The following is a 21,362-nucleotide window of genomic DNA, read 5'->3' on the forward strand; positions in this document are numbered from 1 at the left end:
GGCGATTCACAACCATCGTCAAACTCAAATACTCAGTGGGCCAAAATTCAAAACTGGAACAAAGTCGCGGGCTAACATTAAATGAAAAAAAAAATCTTCCTCCAGATATAAGAATGAATCTTTTCTTATGGACTCAAATTGTCACGGTCCTCCCCGGACAACCTGCTTGTTTATTTGTGATGTGTGTGCGCCTTCCTCTCTTTCTCTCTTCCTCCCTTTTCTGCGGGTCGGGCTATGCCTAGGGGCGGCGTCTCCGAGAGAGCGAGAGAGGCCGACCTCTGACCCGGAAGAGTAACCTTCAGCTCCAGCTGCCGCTAATCATTCCTCACTACACGGAGGTATTTAACGGTGTGTCCAGACAGCAGTCGACGCTGGATTGTACGCTGAGCTCGGTAGATAAGTGTGCTCGTGATCCTATAACCTGCATAGCGAGGCAAGCCTTCTTATCCGCTGTTGTCTTTGCTCGTCTCTCAGGTGGAGAAGTACGGAACGGAGGAGTGGAGAAAAGGGATTCACTGGTGTTTTCGGGAGAAGGAATTCACACGGAAGGAGTGCACACCGACCTCACGGGGGAAACTCGCCTTCACCACTTTTGGGATTTAGAGAAAGGACATTGTTTCACTGTTTGAAGACTGTAATTCAAGCACTGTAAATAAACGCACTGTCGGCTTCAACCCAGAGCTCCGCGCCTGAATCCATACCGCCCATTAGCCCTGACAGAACAATCCAGCCAGCAATGGATTCAGCGGACTCTACCCCCCTCCAGCGCGAGATCGCGCTCCAGGCTGAACGATTGGAGCGACATGAAAAAATGCTGCAGCATGTCGCCGAGGAGCAGTCCGCGTTACTACAGGTGGTATCGGAGCTAAAAGGTATGTTGCTCGCTACCCCCAGGGCCCCCATTCAGCCACAGGGGGGCCCTGCACAACCACAACCACCTGTAGCCTTGCTAGACGAAGCAGCGGCGTCTCCCCTTCCGCCATCTCCACCCCCGCCACGACGTGAACACACATTGCCGGTGCCTGAGAAATTCGGCGGGGACCTGGATAAATGTCGGGGTTTTTTGACTCAATGCTCCTTAGTGTTTAGGCAGCAGACTCAAGCGTATGCCTCGGACATTGCCAAAATCACCTTTATGGTCGAGTTAATGACTGGACGGGCTCTGCAGTGGGCTCAAGCGGTGCTGAGCGCTCGGCCCTCTATCTCATACAGTAACTTCCTAAGCAAATTTCGATGTGTATTTGATAAGGGGTCTAACCCAGACAGTGCTGCTCATCGTTTGTTTACATTGAAACAGGGCCGGCGGAGCGTGGCTGACTTCTCCGTGGATTTTTGGATCCTGTCCGAAGAAGCCGGCTGGGAGGAGAAGGCGCTCCGAGGGGCTTTCTTAAACAGCCTAAACGAGAACATCAAACGTGAGTTGGCAACCAAAGAGCTACCTAAGTCATTGAGTGGCTTGGTGAATTTGTGTATCAGTCTGGATGACCATATGCGAGAGTTTGGCAGGCGATCTGGAGAGGGGCGGCGGTCAGCAGGGGGCGTGGGAGTTCCAACTGGACTTCCCTCGTTGGAATGGAGGGAGGAGGAACCTGGCTCTCCGGCTGATGAGGAGCAACCCATGCAACTGGGGAGGACTAGATTCACCCGGAGAGGAAGACGACTGGTGGGTGAGTGCTTTGAGTGCGGGAAGAGGGGGCATTTCGCGGACGCCTGCCCCTCTCGGTCAAAAGAGTCTGCCCGTCAGTAAAGGTGGGGATACTGACGGGTGCACCTGCGAGTTCGGTTCTCCACCTCAGCTGTCCCGCGAAATTACAGTTTCTTTCCTGCATTCACCCATGTACCGTTCTAATTGACTCTGGGGCCGAGCAAAGTTTTGTGGATGAGGCTCTGGCCTTCAAGATGGGTTTGCCGGTCGTTCCTCTCCCTGAAACACTCGAGGTTTCGGCGCTTAACGGCAGCACACTAGCTTCTGTCTCTCGCCGCACCCAAGAAATTACACTCACCCTGTCTGGCAATCATACAGAGAGGATTCGCCTGTTCCTCCTCAAGGCGCCCCACACCCCCTTAGTTTTGGGTTTTCCCTGGCTTCAGCAGCATAACCCACAGATAGACTGGGCTAGGGGGTGTATCACTGGGTGGAGCACTTATTGCCACGGGCAGTGTTTACGCGCTGCAGTGCCTGCCTGCATGACAACTGACCCAGCTGGGCTGCCCGCTCCACCCGATTTGTCTTCTGTGCCCGCGGATTACCACGACCTGAGCCAGGTGTTTAGCAAGGACAGGGCCCAATCGCTGCCGCCCCATCGCCCGTATGACTGCGGGATAGACTTGCTCCCTGGTGCACCCTTGCCCTCAAGCCGCCTCTATAACATCTCTAAGCCCGAGCGTGAGTCTATGGAGCGCTACATAACAGACTCCTTGGCTGCTGGCATCATTCGCCCATCCACTTCCCCTCTGGGCGCTTGGTTTTTCTTTGTCGGAAAGAAAGACAAGTCCCTACGCCCCTGCATAGATTTTCGGGGACTGAATAAAATCACGGTCAGAAATAGATACCCTCTTCCTCTTCTAGCATCAGCTTTTGAGCTCCTCCAGGGAGCCACCGTTTTCACCAAACTCGACCTCCGCAATGCCTATCATCTGGTTCGTATCCGTGAGGGGGACGAGTGGAAGACGGCTTTCAACACCCACCTGGGCCACTTTGAATATCTGGTAATGCCGTTTGGGCTTACCAACGCCCCCGCTGTGTTCCAGGCATTGGTGAATGATGTTCTGCGAGATTTTCTTAACCACTTTGTGTTTGTTTATCTTGATGACATCTTGATCTTCTCCAAAACCCAAACAGAACATGTCAAGCACGTGAGGCTGGTGCTGCGCCGGCTGCTGGAGAATCGCCTGTTTTGCAAAGCAGAGAAGTGTGAGTTCCACGTTTCCACCGTCTCTTTCCTGGGCTTTATCGTTGAACAGGGCAGATTGCGAGCAGATCCCGCAAAAATCAAAGCCGTTCTGGAGTGGCCGGTGCCCACGACCCGGAGGAAGTTGCAGAGTTTCCTCGGTTTCGCCAACTTTTACCGGCGATTCATCCGGAACTTCAGTAAAGTAGCCTTGCCTCTCACTCAACTCACCTCACCCAAACAGCTTTTTCTGTGGTCTCCAGCGGCTCAACAGGCCTTCGACCGCCTCAAACACCTGTTCGCATCAGCTCCCATACTCGCCCAAGCTGATCTCACCTTGCCGTTCGTGGTGGAAGTGGATGCGTCGGATTCAGGGGTTGGAGCCGTCCTCTCACAGCGCTTAGAAGGTAAATTACACCCTTGTGCCTTTTTCTCCCGTCGTCTCACCCAGGCTGAGAGGAACTATGACGTGGGCGACCGGGAGCTGCTGGCCATCAAGCTGGCGCTGGAGGAATGGCGGCATTGGCTGGAGGGGAGTGAGCATCCGGTAGTAGTTTGGACCGACCACAAGAATCTCGCCTACCTCCAAGCGGCAAAGCGTCTGAACGCCCGGCAAGCCAGGTGGGAATTGTTTTTCACTCGATTCAACCTGACCATTACGTACAGACCCGGGTCCAGGAACACGAAACCGGACGCCTTGTCACGCCAGTTCGCACCTGACGTCGACCTGGAGGAGAAAGAGAGGCCCATTCTGCCCGCCTCCTGTATTGTGGGGGTCCTTACCTGGGAGATTGAAAAGGTGATCCGGGATGCCCAGCAACAGGAACCCGACCCCGGAACCGGTCCGGAAGGCAGACTGTATGTTCCCTCGGCGGCCAGGAGTAAAGTTATCCATTGGGGCCACGCCGCGAGATTTGCCTGCCATCCGGGTAAGAACCGCACAATCACTTTTTTGCAACGGTTGTTCTGGTGGCCATCTCTTTCTCAGGACGTCCGAGAATATGTGGCGGCGTGCCCGGTGTGTGCTCGAAATAAGTCGTCGAACTCTCCTCCATCAGGACTTCTCAGACCGCTGCCCGTCCCCGGCCGGCCATGGTCGCACATCGCTCTGGACTTCATCACCGGCCTTCCTCCATCCTCTGGTAACACCGTAATACTCACAATTATTGACCGCTTCTCTAAGGCTGCCCATTTTGTTGCCCTGGCCAAACTCCCCACCGCACTGGAGACCGCCCAGCTCCTTACCCAGCACGTTTTTCGCCTTCACGGCATTCCGCAGGACATTGTCTCAGACCGTGGGCCCCAGTTCACCGCTCGGGTGTGGAAGCAGTTTTGTGCAGAGCTGGGGGCCCAGGTCAGTCTGTCTTCTGGTTTTCATCCGCAGACTAACGGACAGGCAGAGCGAGCTAACCAGGAGCTGGAGGCCATGTTGCGCTGTGTCGTCTCCTCCAACCAGTCCTCCTGGAGTGAACAGTTGGCATGGGCTGAATATGCTCATAACACCAGCACGTCGGCTGCTACGGGGTTCTCACCTTTCGAAGTGTCCCTGGGGTATCAACCTCCGCTTCTCTCCATCACGGAGGGCGAGGTGGCCGTACCTTCCGTCCAACAACACATGAGGCGCTGTTGACGGATCTGGAGGGCGACCAAGGCGGCTCTTCTGCGGACGCACGGACGTAATAAGGAGCTCGCTGACCGTCGTCGCGTTCCTACACCGGCCTATCGGGCGGGCCAGCAGGTATGGCTTTCCTCTGGGAACATCACTCTGCGGACTGAGTCCAAGAAGCTGGCTCCCCGGTTCCTTGGACCCTTTTCTGTGCAGGCCGTCCTGAATCCAGTGACTGTCCGACTGGCCCTCTTGGCAACATGAAGGTACACAACGTGTTTCATGTTTCTCAAATTAGGCCAGTCCGGACCAGCCCGTTGTGCCCGCCTCCTGGGCCCCCGCCGCCCGCCCGGCTTGTCGCTGGCGCCCCGGCGTATGACATTACTCGCATCATGGATGCCAGGCGCCGCGGTAGGGGTTTTCAGTTTCTGGTGGATTGGGAGGGGTACGGTCCGGAGGAGCGTTCCTGGGTGCCGCGGTCTGCGATCCTCGATCCTGGCATGGTGCGGGACTTCCGCCGCCGGCACCCGGATAAGTTTCGTGGGTCGCCCGGAGGCTCCCGTTGAGGGGGGGTACTGTCACGGTCCTCCCCGGACAACCTGCTTGTTTATTTGTGATGTGTGTGCGCCTTCCTCTCTTTCTCTCTTCCTCCCTTTTCTGCGGGTCGGGCTATGCCTAGGGGCGGCGTCTCCGAGAGAGCGAGAGAGGCCGACCTCTGACCCGGAAGAGTAACCTTCAGCTCCAGCTGCCGCTAATCATTCCTCACTACACGGAGGTATTTAACGGTGTGTCCAGACAGCAGTCGACGCTGGATTGTACGCTGAGCTCGGTAGATAAGTGTGCTCGTGATCCTATAACCTGCATAGCGAGGCAAGCCTTCTTATCCGCTGTTGTCTTTGCTCGTCTCTCAGGTGGAGAAGTACGGAACGGAGGAGTGGAGAAAAGGGATTCACTGGTGTTTTCGGGAGAAGGAATTCACACGGAAGGAGTGCACACCGACCTCACGGGGGAAACTCGCCTTCACCACTTTTGGGATTTAGAGAAAGGACATTGTTTCACTGTTTGAAGACTGTAATTCAAGCACTGTAAATAAACGCACTGTCGGCTTCAACCCAGAGCTCCGCGCCTGAATCCATACCGCCCATTAGCCCTGACACAAATACGTTTTGCTGAAAAACTGAATATGGAACAAGCAAAGCTTAATACAAAACAATATATATATTAGCTGTATAATACCAGTAGGCCAGCTCTAATAGTAATTTGGTATGGCTTTGCGGGCCAAATGTAATTAATCCTGCGGGCCAAATTTGGCCCACGGGCCAGAGTTTGACACCTATGGCGTACAGGGTCCGCCGCTTAAAAAGTGCAGCACAGACACTTGTGGATGTTGCCCTTGAAGGTAATCTAGCCCAGGATTTAGGTGCTACCGTATTGCTTGAGGGCCTTTATGTCTACTGGGGGAGATGGTGCTAAAGCACACAGGCTCTGAGAGTCCACCAACATACAACACACCAGTATGAAGGGTGGCCTGCTGATGTGAAGCCCCAAGGTGGACCGCCTGAACTTGACAACTGTATTTACAGCTGTAGTTTTCTGAGAAGTCAACATGTATCAAAGCCTCCTCCCCTGACATGTTGTTCTTCAGCTCACGGCAGAAGGCATACTGCTGTGTGATAATAAAGTGATGCATTTTCAATTTCTTTACAAAGCTGCGGAAGAGCTCAATGAGGTTCTCTTGTGTGCCCTCCACAGGCTTCCTGACTGTCACCTTGACAGTTGCCTTTTCTCTCCTTCTCCTCTATTACCCACTGGGTCAATGGTGTGTTTGCGGTGCTGTTGTATGCGCTTGTGATGTGGACAGTTTCGTCCTTGCAATGGACACACTCTCCATACATGCAACTGTTGCTGGATGAGTTGCAGCAAACCTTCTCTATCAGTTCTTCAATGTTGGCAGTCTCAAGCTTCACTGCCAGAAAGCTGAGATTTTCATGCAACTTACACATGCATGTGTCACGTTCAGAGAGTTTTGGATTCACAACCCCAAAGGGGCTGTCAGGCGTTGTGGAGTGGAGGCGAGGAAGAAGGAACCCAAACGCAGGACTCGCAGGTAGGTGAAGCTGGGTGATTTATTGATGATGGAGTGAACACACAGAACAGAGGAAGGACATGGCTGGCTGGACGACTGACTGAATGAATGAACGAAGGACGGACTGACTGACTGGCTGACCGAACACTGGCGGAAACAACAACATAACCTAAACATCATCAATGACACGACAAAGAACGAATAGAAACAGAAGACTTAAATACACAGACTGATGAGGATGATAATGAGAGACCGGTGAGTACACAGCTGAACATAATCTGGCTAACGGCACGAGACGAGCTAACACAGGAACAAACAGGAAGTGACGAAATAAACTGAACGTGAACAAAACGGAAAGCACTGGGTCACCGACCCAGGAACCCTGACAGTACCCCCCCCTCCAAAGGACGGCACCCGACGGCCAAAAGAGAAAAAGACGGGAACAGGGCGGGCGGAGGGGGCCCAGGACGGAGGGACGGAGTCCACAGAGAGACAAACAGTCCAGGCGGGCGGCCGCGTGGCCGGCGGCCGAGACGAAACAGTTCAGGCGGGCGGCCGCGTGGCCGGCGGCCGAGGCGAGACAGTTCAGGTGGGCGGCCGCGAGGAAGACGGCGGCGGCCGCTGAGCTGGTCCGGTGGGCGGCCGCGAGGAAGGCGGCGGCGGCCGCCGAGCTGGTCCGGTGGGCGGCCGTGAGGAAGGCGGCGGCCGCTGAGCTGGTCCGGTGGGCAGCCGCGAGGAAGCCGGCGGCGGCCGCGAGGAAGGCGGTGGCGGCCGCTGAGCAGGTCCGGTGGGCGGCCGCGCCGGTGATGACATCCAGAACGTGGCTGGGGCGACGGTGCGGCAGCCGCAGGACCAGGCGAAGCGGAGGCTGGCGACGAGGCTGAGGCCGGACCAGGCGAAGCAGACGCTGAGGCTGAGTCTGGGGCTGGCCCAGGCGAGGCAGACGCTGAGGCTGAGTCTGGACCAGGCGACGGCACGGGAGCCGGGGGTGACGGAGCCACAGCTTTAGGGCCAGCGGGCGCGGAAGCCCCTGGCTGGAGACAGGCAGGGCCAGCGGGCGCGGAGGCCCCTGGCTGGAGACAGGCAGGGCCAGCGGGCGCGGAGGCCCCTGGCTGGAGACAGGCCGGGCCAGCGGGCGCGGAGGCCCCTGGCGGGAGACAGGCCGGGCCAGCGGGCGCGGAGGCCCCTGGCGGGAGACAGGCCGGGCCAGCGGGCGCGGAGGCCCCTGGCTGGAGACAGGCAGGGCCAGCGGGCGCGGAGGCCCCTGGCTGGAGACAGGCAGGGCCAGCGGGCGCGGAGGCCCCTGGCGGGAGACAGGCCGGGCCAGCGGGCGCGGAGGCCCCTGGCGGGAGACAGGCCGGGCCAGCGGGCGCGGAGGCCCCTGGCGGGAGAGCGGCCGGGCCAGCGGGCGCGGAGGCCCCTGGCTGGCAAGCAGGAGGGCTCACAGCTGGCTCTGGGTGCTGTGGCTGCAGGTCCGGGAACTGAACTGACTGGACGGGAGGTGACTGGACTGACTGGACGGGAGAAGGAGACTGGACTGACTGGACGGGAGAAGGAGACTGGACTACAGGGGACTGGAGTGAAGGCTGAAGAGCAGGTGAGTGAACTGACTGGAGTGGAAGCTGAACAGCAGGTGAGTGAACTGACTGGAGTGGGGAAGCTAAGGGATGAACAGAGGTTGGCGATGCTAATGGCTGAGCTAATGACAGAGTTACCGAGGGGGATAAGATTGCGGCCTGGGCTAATAAGGCTGGTGCCTGAGCAGGGGACACCTCGGCTAGCCTAACCAGGGACAGTGCGAGGGCGTGAAAGGTTGGATCAGGAGGTGGATGAAGAGGTGAAGTAGTAGGTGGGCCGGTTAGCTCTTCCAAGCCTCCAGGGAGGTCAGGCTGGGTTGAGGCTGCCCTCAGCCTGGGCGCTGGGACAGGCACGGGAGGTGGCTGGACACCAGTCACCCCCACCCGGGAAACAAGAGCGGATGTGGAGGTAGGCTGCGTCGCAGCTGCCCTCCTCCTGGGAGCTGGTACTGGTGTGGGTGTAGGCCGGGCCCTAGTCATCTGAGGTGATGAAATGGCTGCCGTGCTGGTGGGAAATGGCTGAGTGACGGGTGTGGAAATAGTGACCGGGTGTGTGATACAGGCAGGTTTATCCGGGATTAGTCTGTTTCTTCTGCCACCACGATTTACAGTCTTTGCGGGAGCACAGCAGAAAAACTCTTCCCAGTCTACATCCTCCAGGAGGGAAACTCCCCATGTATCGGAGATGAGTCCCTTAGTTAATCTGGGTGAAGTGTCAAATGAGGAGGGTGGAAAACAGTTACCGGAACTCACCACCGGGAGTTGTTGACAATAGTCCGTGTTATGGCGGCGTGTGCGCCGCTTTCTCCGGGAAGAGGAAGCGGCCGGGGTAAACAGCTGAGCCTCTGGCGCGGTAGCCTCCATGGAGCCGAGGTGGGAGGCGTAGCCGCGGTGCCGTGGCGAAGGCGGAGGTCCGGCGAATGAGGCGGCGGGTGTGTGAACGAGGAGCGGAGCGGCGAGAGAGGGAGCGGCCGAAACGCAGCATGAAACGTCCGCTCTCCGCGGCAAATGCTCCGGGGCAGGTGAGGCAGCAGGTGGGGGAACGCGCCGTCTCCGAGGCCCGCCCAGAGCCAGGCGAGTCCCCTCGAAGACGTGCTCTCTCTCCGCGAAGAGCCGCTGTTTTCCCCTGACCAACTCTGCCCAACGGGAAAGCGCTGCCACCTGCCGCTCGTAGAGGTCCGAGTCCGCTGGGTCCCAATCGTGTCTTCGTGGCACGGGTCGTGTCATTCTGTCAGGCGTTGTGGAGTGGAGGCGAGGAAGAAGGAACCCAAACGCAGGACTCGCAGGTAGGTGAAGCTGGGTGATTTATTGATGATGGAGTGAACACACAGAACAGAGGAAGGACATGGCTGGCTGGACGACTGACTGAATGAATGAACGAAGGACGGACTGACTGACTGGCTGACCGAACACTGGCGGAAACAACAACATAACCTAAACATCATCAATGACACGACAAAGAACGAATAGAAACAGAAGACTTAAATACACAGACTGATGAGGATGATAATGAGAGACCGGTGAGTACACAGCTGAACATAATCTGGCTAACGGCACGAGACGAGCTAACACAGGAACAAACAGGAAGTGACGAAATAAACTGAACGTGAACAAAACGGAAAGCACTGGGTCACCGACCCAGGAACCCTGACAGGGGCGAAGAGGACAGAAAAGGGAATAGGATATCATCTGTCCATCAGGAACCTCTTCTGCATTTTTAATTTGTCCTTTGTGAGTGTTTGTTTGGTTCCTGTGGTCATTCTTCTCACGTCATCCTTGAGATTGAACGCCTTGATTTTTCTGTTGAAGTCTTCAGTGAACCTGCTGGTCCTCTTTCTTTCAAAATGAAGACTGTCATGATGTCTAAAACTCTTGTTTGAAAATCCGAGGGAGTCACTTGCAAACTTCTGAAACCTGTATTTTTTTTTATAATTCTCCCTGTCGCAACTTTTTGCAATCAGTTGCCTTTCTCTGTCCTTGGTGGCTTTTTTGTATTTATCTGGACCAGGGCTTTTCCTGCCTTTCTGCAGAGCTGATATCTCACTAAAAACGATCTAATATGCATATCCACATAATTATGGGTTATTATAATTACGATATTTAAAAAAAACACACTGTATTTTAAAGAACATACATTAAGAAACAGATTATATTAGATTTATATTTTAAATATGACAAAATGCTGATTTTACAGCAGCATCTCTACAGTTTAAACATTTAATAAACTTTCTGCCTGTACAGAGTGGATAGTCAGACATACAATATTTTATATTTATTATTTATTTTTGGATTCTTCTTACTTTATTATTATAGCAGTAGGAATAAATAATAATAAGGGAAGGATTCTGGATCAGCACCATGATGCAAACGTCTGCTCACAGTATTCTGAAGAAGGTCTAAAATGTCACTGTTGTGCATGTGTGTGCGTGTGTGTTTTATGTATATAGATTTTTAAAAATTACTGCTCATGACATAACACAGTCCAGACATGCCTCGTAAAGATGCTTCTATAACATTTTCTGTCATCACTTTATTATAGATTAAGTACAAGAGTTGTTAAGTGTGGACAATTAAATATTAGATAAATGCAACAGCAAATTGCGCCTTGTTCTCAGATGGACAGCAAGTGGAGAGCTGTAGCTGAGATGAGGAGATGAAGGAGGAAGAGAAGCAAAGACTGATTCACAGGCAGAGCCGAGTTTATTTCTCACACTTTTTTGTTGCCTTACGCTGTCACCAACCTTTGCATTTTTTTATTATCTCGTAACACTTGTTTAATCAGCTACCATCTCTCCGCTTTAATGTGTGCAGTCTCAGATCAACATAGCCTGGCCCTCCTGCACTATCTGCAGCCTGCAGAGCTCCTTTTATTTGCTCTCTCTCTCTCTACACTCATTTATTCTCTCAGCCTTTCTGTATGAGACGAGCACTTTTCTGCTTCTGTGGTCAGTACATTTAAAAATAGTGAGACTCACTCCCTCATACCACAGGAAGGATGTTCAACATTATCACACTCTAGATCTTGTTTTAACATATGACATAGAAACTGAACATTTAACAGTGTTTCCTGCAAACCCTGTCTGATCATTTCCTGATAACATTTACATTTACAATAATTGATTACACAGCAGTGGAGAGTAGACGTTTATCAAAGTAGATGTCTTTCTGAGAATATAATCCACCCACTGTTATCATCTTCAATGCCCTGTACCAACACAGAGCAGCAAAAATCATAGAAATATGGTATCTAACCAGATTCTTACTCTGGATGGCATTACCTTGGCCTCCAGTAAAGCTGTGAGGAGTCATTTTTGCAAGATATGTCCTTCAACACACATATTAAACTAATATGTAAGACTGCGTTCTTCCATTTGCGCAACATCTCTAAAGTTAGAAATATCCTGTCTCAGAGTGACGCTGAAAAACTAGTTCATGCATTTATTACTTCCAGGCTGGACGACTTTAATTCATTATTATCAGGAAGTCCTAAAAACTCCCTGAAAAGCCTTCAGTTAATCCAAAATGCTGCAGCAAGAGTACTGACAGGGACTAGAAAGAGAGAGCATATTTCTCCTGTTTTGGCTTCCCTTCATTGGCTTCCTGTTAAATCCAGAATTCAAAATCCTGCTCCTCACATACAAGGTCTTAAATAATCAGGCCCCATCTTATCTTAATGACCTTGTAGTACCATATCACCCTATTAGAGCACTTCGCTCTCACACTGCAGGCCTACTTGTTGTTCCTAGAGTCCTGATGTGCACTGATCCTTCAGGGAACAACTGAACACAAACACTGACAGCAAAATGTGCAATGAAGCAATCAAAGTAACTGGACAACCTCAGATTTCAAAGTAACTGGACAACCTCAGATTTCAAAGTAACTGGACAACCTCAGATTTCAGGGTCTTCTATTTTTGTCACCACTTGTACACAGTTGCTGAAATGAACACAATATGGTAACTTTCCATTAAACCTTCCAGTTTTAGTAACAGTGTAAGCTGTCGACAAAGCTTTCACAGCTGTTTCCAGTTGCTGAAGGTGATTCTGGGTATTGAGGGTGTAGTATCTACTGCAGACAATCTAAATAGTTGATGTCATGCTGCTAAATATTTGAAGCTGTTGGCAGACGCTGAAAAAGGAGCTGCTGCAGAATATTTTAATCATCTCCAAACAGCTGCGAGGAAAACATCCGTCTGTCTTGTTCTGGGGTTTTTCCTCACACTTTGCTAAGTTCGGCATTGAGAAGTTGCAGTTGTGTCAGTGTTACGTTCCCCTGAAAGGGGTCTAGGCGGTGAGGGGGAAGTAACAAAAGGTGTCCGGGTCAGAAAAAGGAGTCAAGAAGGCAAAAGGGTTAAATTAAATAGTTTTATTAAAGTAGCTCAACTAAAAGAGACGGACAAGCCGCTATCACCATTAAAGGAAAACAAACAAAACTCAAGCGTTGGTCATAAAGTAAAAAGTAAGTCAAAAAGAGAGAGCAGCTCACTAACTGCAACCACACAAACACACAGCTCACTCACTGCAACCACACTAATGGCACACTGGCCCAGAGCTCACCTTTCCCTGGGCTTAAATCTCCTTAATTACTGACGAGAGTCAGCTGCACAAAAGGGAAAGGAGGCACCTCAGGCAGAAGAGGTAGTGGGACACGCCCACACAGGCACCTTCAGGAGGAGGCCCTGCTAGGGCCGTAACACCCCCTCCCATAAATCCAAACCCGTGGTTTGTCACATGATTATGATAACCAAAACAACTAACCAAGTCTGTAACCGTCGCATCAACAAATTGCAGGCTTTCCACCTACCAAACCCCATAGCAACGGTTAGGCATTGCCTGCGGAAGCTGCCGACCCCATCTCAATGGGTTCAAAACATACTGAAGGTGGCCGCAGACCCTCAAAACAATGTGTCATGTGATAGCCAGGGCTTTTTTGAGCCATCACATGTGGAGCACACAGCAGGCAGTCAGAAGACCTTACTGCAACAGTTCAGACGATTGCTCAGGTCACGGGTACAGGCATGTTTGGCAGGGGTGCAGGTCTGAGTGGTGGTGTTATACATGATCTGTCCACCTGCAGGTCATTTTGAGGAACTCGGACATCCTCAACCAGCAGCAGCTCAGGGCTAGTTGACCTCTTACACTGACTACAGGGTGCTACTGAGCAATTGTGCTCCAAGTTTAGCCTTTTTTAGTAGGGCTGGCAACCTTGTCGGTTTGAGAGCCACGACTGACTTTTCTCAAAGCAGGCCCTTTTTGCTTTGAGTGGGCTTTCTGTTTGCGTTTCAACTTCAAACAGTTAGCAAAGAGGTGTCCAGGTTTGTGGCAGAAGAAACAAAGCTTCGTTTTGGGTCTCAAAACCACAACTTTTTCAGCCTGGTTAGTTGGTTTGTAATTTCCAAAGAAGACAACAGTTCACTGAGGTAGCAGCAGCAGCCTGATCACACATCAGTCGTTAGGATCTTGAAGCATCAGCCCAGCCCTGAAGTCTTTCACACTTTCAGTTACAGCAATTTTTAGAAATGATTTATTAGAATGTTTTAGTGAAATTAAAATAAGACATCAGACACTGTGTGCTTCCTAAAGGTTGAAGGCAGATGTGTTGGAATAATAAGAATAAGAAACACACTGAAAATGAAAAAAGACAAAGAAATCAGTAAAAACTGGAGTTTTTCGACTTTGTTACTTTTTTTTAAAACAGCAGAAGAACAAAGTTGAACTTTTACGTCTTGCATGTTGATTTTGACCCAGGTGTTATCCACATATCTATGCCTGTGGCTTGGTGCTCTCACTATGAAGGAGCCAAGAGCCCTACTTCCACTCCCTCCATGGCTCTGTAGAAACCCTCGTTGTATTTAATGTGGCGTTGAGGCAGCGGCCTATCAGTGTGCAAGTATCACTGGAGCTGGTTCAGTTTCCTGACAGTCTCCACTGCTGCAGCTGTAGGTACACAAGTGAGACCGCGTCAAAGGAGGCTACGGTTTCAATAACTGGTTCATCCCTGGAGTACGGAGCTTTTTGAGGCTTGAATGAATTCTTAGTCAATGTTATGTGGCCAAGTAAACAAACCAGATTCCTCAGGAAATTGTCGGGTAGAAGGTCTAAACTGAAGAGTGAGAGAAAAAGCAGCCAAAGGAAAAAGATTTAAAAAAGACTCCTTGGAAAATGGAAAGAAACGAGGGGAGGCTCACTACTTTTACACTGTATTTGAACTTTTCATCAAACTGCATTAAAAAAAGAAACAAATTATTATTGTAATAACAATATCAAAGCAGTCATCAAGGGTCACTACTGGTTTGCCTTCTACAGGCTCATATTTACATCAAGCTTTCTCTTTATTCCTATTGGACATCTGTCACGTTCTCTTTAGTTTTGTTCTGTATTTTTTCTGTTGCGTTTTCTGCCACTGCTGTCGAGTCTCCTGCTTGAGCAGCTTCCAGCTGTTCGTCCTCACAGCTGGGCAGCTGGTTATCGCTCACGCTGGCGTCCTCTGCAGGCTCAGCTGCTGATTCCTGCTGACACAGACAGAAAGCTTTAGGTGGTTAACTTCAGTTTCCTTGTAAGCTTTATTTATCATATATAGGAGAAAAACACATTTCTAACAGAGACTGTGTAGTAATACTTCATGTGCATTTGTACAAATATACGACTGAGCTGCTGAGATCATCTGGAGCTCAGACTGTGACAATCACATTAGAAAATCATGTATATTCTGCATATAAGGCCACTGCAGCATAATCAGGGTCACCTGATCCAGCCCCAGCTGTTGACTTTATGAAGGGAAAGTTTGAAGCCTGATCTTACCAGTAGAGGGCGTCTGTCTTTCTACTCTGAACTACTTTCTCAACAGGACACTGCTGAAAGCAACAACTTTGTTTCCATGAAGCGTGTCATGGATATCAGTGGCCTTGATTACCAGTGTTGGGACTAACGCGTTATTAAGTAACGCGTTACAGTAACTACGTTATTATTGTGGTAACGAGCACGGTAACTAGTTATTATGCCAAAATCAGGAACGCGTTAGTCGTTACTGGGATTTAGATAGGGTCGTTACTCGTTACTTCGTGTGGTGGTTATCGCGGAGCTTCCACAGATTCAGTAACATTAGCAAGTGGTGGAGGCCAGCAGGTGGATGAGAGAAAGGGGAGGCAGGAGGAGGAGCAGAGACCCGAGGCAGCCGCTGGTCCGAGTATCAGGTGAACTGAACTTCAGGTAAGAAGTTATAACCTGCAGTCTATCTGGGTCAGATATAAACCAAGTTTAGGTGGAGTTTATTCTCGTTTTTCTGACTTTTTCCGGACTGCGTACTAGCTAGCATGACGGAGTTTCTATACAGCTGGGTGGGTGCTATGAAGTTACTGATGTTGAACTTTATTTTGTTCATAAGGTTAATTATTAGAGTTTCCAACCGTCCTTAAAAAACAGAATCGTCTCGTATTCAGAGAAAATATTACGTGTTTCGTATTGAGCTGAAAAGACACACAGTTTGTCCCGGACTTCAGCTACAATGAAAAAGACACAAAGCTGGATTTATTCTGTGTCTTTGCTGCACAGCTGCCTCTTCTTCTTTCATCCTCCCCCCTCCCTCTCCTGTTTCTACTTCAATCATGAAAACCGATCAATGATCAGCTGATCGGCTCTCTTGTTTGTTTATCGCCCACTTTGCGCCAGAAAGAAACCAGCAGATGTCGCGCTAAACAACAGCAGCACGTTTAAGCTTGATCAGCTGTTGTTAGAATTTATTTAATATTAATTTCTAGTATCAGCTGATGTTTGCTGGAGCCACAGCTGCAAAAAAGCTGCTGGTCATGATGTCGGTTTGGTTATCTGGTGAGAGGGAAACATGTAGATGAAACAGGAGATGTCCTTACTGAATCATCAGAGCTGAACAGGTGATGGAGAAACAGGTTTACCTTTTAGGTGACATGAATGAGTTGAAGGGAAGTTATGAACTGTTTCTGAGAGACAAATAACACCAGGATCCTTTTTCTAAGTAGCTGACAGCTGGTAACTGTGCAGGGGCGGATCTAGCAAAGTGTTGCCAGGGGGGCCAGGTAGGGCATTAACAGGGAGAGGTGGGCACAAAGAAATACTTTTCTTTGTTATGTCATTTAAAATGTCTAGCTTTTAAAAAATAATTATCTGAATCTTACAACAAACGATTGATAGATTGATGCATATATACCATCAGAACAGTGTACATCACTGTCACAACAGCGTTTGTTTTCATTCAAAGGCTTTATGATTTTTGCTATAATGGTGGGCCGGTCTCTAGTCAAAATGCCCGGGACGATTTTTTGTCCCAGTCCAGCCCTGTATGCAGCTCATCTGCAGTCTGGTGTTGCTTACATCTTCCTATTTAGAAGGCAGAATTTCCGAGTTCTGAGTACAATCAAAAGCATCACGACTGCAGTTTCTGTGTTGGATGTAAAAAGCGCACATGATGCTGTGACGTAGGCTAGAATCATGGCAGCAGTCAGTGACGGTCCAGGCGTGGGATTTCTCGCGTGGAAATATGCACATTATTATTATTTTTTCTATTGGTAGGTGGCACAGTGCACTTGTTGCAAGTAAGCAAGCTAGAAGACTGACAAAGTTATGGAAGCAACACATTAACAAGAGAATTCTGAGTAAAACCAAAGTTACTTTCCCTAGTAACTAGTTACTTTGAAAGTAACGAGTAACTTGAAGTAACTGAGTTACTTTTGATAGAAGTAACTAGTAATGTAACTAAGTTACTAATTTAAAGTAACTTACCCAACACTGTTGATTACACTGATAAACCTTTTTATTCTTCATGCTGCACCACCTGCTGTTGCTCTTCATGACATCACTTCCTGTCTCCATTTTTTCCCTCTTTCCTCAAATCTGCTGGTCCTGTGAAAGGCAAAAACACTGCTCAGCAGACCATTTAACACTTTATTTACAGAAGCTCTCTCATTCTAGTCTAAACAACAGTGTCTCAGTAACTTTCCACTAGAGATGGTCCCCTCTTATCTACCTTTTCCCAGGTAAGTGTGATCAAAATTGTTAAACACACAAATAAAGTCACAAAAATGATCCCAGGAAAAATTGTGTCATGTTAAACATGAAATTCCTCCCTTTTTTGACACACTTCCATGTGTCAATTCATCGGAACTAGTAAATTAAAACATTAGTAACATCATCTTTCACAAAACATCAAAAATTCTCCTCTCGAGTGTCGTTGCTCCAGCTCTGCTACCCTGTGTTAAATCAATTTAGTTATCATCCTAAACCTGTTGAACTCCTGGCTCCGCCCACAGCCTGCATCTGCAGAACTGCCTGCAAACAAAACCTGTGTGTTAACATGAACTTCACATTTGCAACTCTGTCCTTCCCTCACTGACCACAGCAGGGGATTTATGTCCTGATTCAGCCATGAGTCCAGCTCAGCTGATTCATCACTGAGCCCAACCGTCACTGGCATCTGACAGTGCGGCCCTGCATCTTCTTCTCTTAGTGTCACTGTTTTTCAATCTGTTAATTAGAGTCCTTTAACATGAAATAGACCGTGTCCACAACAAGTCAATACAGCTGTGAATGTGGCCAATTATGAATCAGTTACCAATCAATGATAAAATAATAGTTTTATTTTCTGCATGCTTCAGTCAAACACTCACCCAGAGGAAAATTCCTTCTCCTCATTTAATAATGTCTGTCATCCTTCCATGCCCTGGTAACTGGCCCATCCAGAGCTGTATCATTTTGAAATGTACATACAACAACCACACCTTGGTCACACCAACCCTTTCTCCACCCTGAGGATGTCCAACTGACGATAGCGCCATTTTGACAACGAGGCGACTCACATCCGCATCGTACGGCCTCAAGATTAACGCCGAGAAGACCAAAGTCCTGACCACTGACGGCTCACCAGCGATCGTCCACCTCGACGGTGTGCAGATCAAACAAGTCCAACAATTTAAATATCTGGGGTCCCTCGTCGAGGAGAAGAAAGTGGCATCATCAGTGGAGATACGCTCCAGAATTGGGCAGGCGGCAGCAGCGTTCGCTTCCCTGCGCTGGTGCGTCTGGAAGAAGAACAACATCTCATTGACGACAAAGATCCGCCTTTACCGAACCCTGATCCTGCCCATTCTACTTTACGGCACGGAGATGTGGACAATGCTCAAACATGACCTGAGCAACCTCGAAGTTCCAAATGCGTTGCCTTAGATGCATTCTCTGTGTTTCCCTTCGCGACCGTCATTCGAATGACACCATCCTCACCAGCTGCGGCAGCCAACCGACGATCGGCGACCTAATCCAGCGCCGCCGACTCCGTTGGTTTGGCCACATTTGTCGAATGGACCAGAGCCGCTACCCCCATGGCCTACTCTGGTTGACCCGCCCCACCGATTGGAGGGTGCATCGAAATGCACCAAAGAAGACATGGATGAAATAAATCCAGGATGATTTGAAGGCCCTTCGACTTGACCTCGAGCAGGCAAGAACCATCGCCTTAGATCGAAAAGCGTGGAAGATAATCGTTGGTCAAGCAAGACAACCTGCGGCACCTACAGCAGCGTACTGGTTGCGCGGCCGACCACCGCCGCTGGTCGCCCACTAAAGGACAAGAAGAAGAAGAGAAGAGGATGTCCAACGCCATCCTAGTCTGGACTGTCAAATGTGCCATTTCATGACTGGGTTTGCGTCTTTTCTCTGCAGGGTGTCACAGGTGTTGCATTCCCTCACAGTTTTCCGCATCTCTTCCATGTGTGGGTGCAACGTACAGGCCTTCCATGTTCTTCTGAGTCTGTTTCTGCTCTCATGTGAAGGACCATGTGGTTGTTTTAATGATAGTTGACCAGGTTTTGTTGGGGCAACTTGATCTCTCACCACGTACTTTCCAGCGTCCACTATTCTGTGTTGTTTATTTCTCCATCTCACTGATCTTGTAGGCTCCTGCCTTTTGTTTTAATGTCATCTTCTGTCAAATGATGGCAATGACTCCTCTGTTAGAGCATTCATTTGTCAGGTCTGCTGAGTCTGTATAGATGTGTTACTCCTTCCTCCTCCTGAAAGTTGTATTGCCTTTGGTGAGAGCCAAAATTTAATCTAAGGCAGATTGTGCGCTCTAATTCACCATCTGGATGTTTGTAGGCTCAGTTTGTAGATCTGATGTCCGTCACTGCCCTGTAGTGTTAATGCAGAGTTATCAAGGTCAGCATTCTTTTGCTCGGCCTCACTTTTCATCCAGGTTTAATGGGCGTCTTGTCACTGGGAATTTCCCTGTGTAGTGAAACTGGCCTTGGGTTTAGCACCCTTCGTCTCCGTCTGTGTGAGATCGCTTTCCTGCAGCACCGTTGAAATTTTCAGGTTATTGTTGTGGGTCCAGCTGCTGCAGCGTTTGGTCAAAGATGGTAGAGGGGAGAGCAGGAGTCCAGGTCAGCCTCGGCTTCCAGGCCCTGCAAAGCAGCCTGTAATGGGGCATAAAAAGAAAAGAAGAAGGAAAAAGAAAACAGACAGGAGTGGACGAACAGGAAAATGATGTTTGCTGTGTTACACGGAGAGGGGCCGTGCCATGCCGTGTCAGCCTTCTCTCCTCCCTTGTTATTTTTTAAAAAAAGAATATAATCAACTCATACCTCACCAAGTTCACAGTCTCTTGCTTTGTGAAAGTTAAGCTGTTGTCCTGCAGCCCAGAGAGGCTGTTTGTCAGTAGTGGCTAAACTCAGCATTAAGTTTCCCTGCTTTAATATTGCTGAAAAGAATTGACGTGTTCATAAGCGTAAGCTGATTTTATTGCATGTGTGGGTTAGTAGGCAGTATGCCGTGGAGCTGTGGATTCAAATTTCTCTACAAAAAGCATTTCATGTCTCTCTGTTTGAGTGTGTGTGTGTTCTCTCATTTTATTGCGATAGTCTGGACACTTTCTCAACCTCCACAAGTCCATCAGCCTTACCTTTCAACTCAGTTTTAATGCCCTTTTGTCTTCAGGGAGAGATTGACCGTCCTCGAAGCTTCTACGTGGAGGTGGAGATGTGAAATGTTCAGCCAAACGTGGCCTAGTTGTGGTTCCAATTATGTTAATCTATCATTTTACTCTGGCCGATGTGCTTGTGGAGGACCAGGTCCGTGGTCACCTGTATTAAAAGATTTATTTAATATCATTTCATCCCTAATTATTTGACACTCTACTTCTCTAATTTTAAACACATTTCCCCTTGTTGCTAATTTAAATAATCCTGTGCCTTCTTTCCCAATTCCTCCTGTTCTGCTGTAGTTTTTATGCATAATTCATAACAGTTTTACCCATGGTTTTTTTTGCTCATGACTCTGTTTTAGACACTTTCCCCTGCAGTCACACAGGCTGCCTCTCCTAGCTCCTCCACCTCACACTCAGCTCCTCCCCTCTGAGTCGGGCTTCCTGCCCCTCCTTCTTCTGTCAGTCTGCTTCACTCTGCTCTGGGAGACACTTCTCCCTCACACTCAACACACCATACAGAGTGCGTGTCTCGCTCTGCAAAACCCAAACACACCGTTTTAGACGCAAATTCAGCTTTGTCAACCCCAAATTTAAACCCAAACAGTTTAGAGGGACTATCCGGTCGTTAAGTCTGACGTCACTAGCCGTGTCTGGGCCTAAACTCCGCTGCAGGTCCATATATCAAACGATCACTGTGGCATTACTGAGAGTTGAAAAACTGTCTAAAGTCTTTCATCTTTAATAAAATGACCAGCGTTCTGCTCTACCAGGTGTAACAATTGAGTTTAACATCCAGGCATCCATGAAAACGGAATTTATGACATTTAACGGAGTTAGAAGTTAGCAGGAAGTTAGCTCGCTAGCTTCTATCTAAATACAATATAGCATGTCCTGACTGCGGGGTTTTGGAAACAAATTAAAACGTACAGCTCTGCTATCACTTCCAACATAAATGAAGACAGAAAACTAAACAGCAGTGACGTTTGTAGGGTTACTGAAGTTTGGCTAGCTGGTATATAATCATGTGCTACGTGACCGCTAGCGACACAGCTATGTTAGCATAATATAAACAAGCTAACTTTTTTCCCACTGGATAAAAGTTAACGTGAGTGTTCTCGGTGGTCAGGAACAAATGTAATCGCATGGCAGGATGCTGTAAAAGGATCAAACTTCAGCCAGGAGAACAACTGAGATAATCCATCCACAATACGAGGTTAGTCATTCATATGCTGCTGCATGAGCTGGGCTGTAGTTAC

The sequence above is a fragment of the Neolamprologus brichardi genome, chromosome 3 (assembly GCF_056152115.1).
Source record: "Neolamprologus brichardi isolate AB-2024 chromosome 3, ASM5615211v1, whole genome shotgun sequence".
Classification (NCBI taxonomy): Eukaryota; Metazoa; Chordata; class Actinopteri; order Cichliformes; family Cichlidae; genus Neolamprologus; species Neolamprologus brichardi.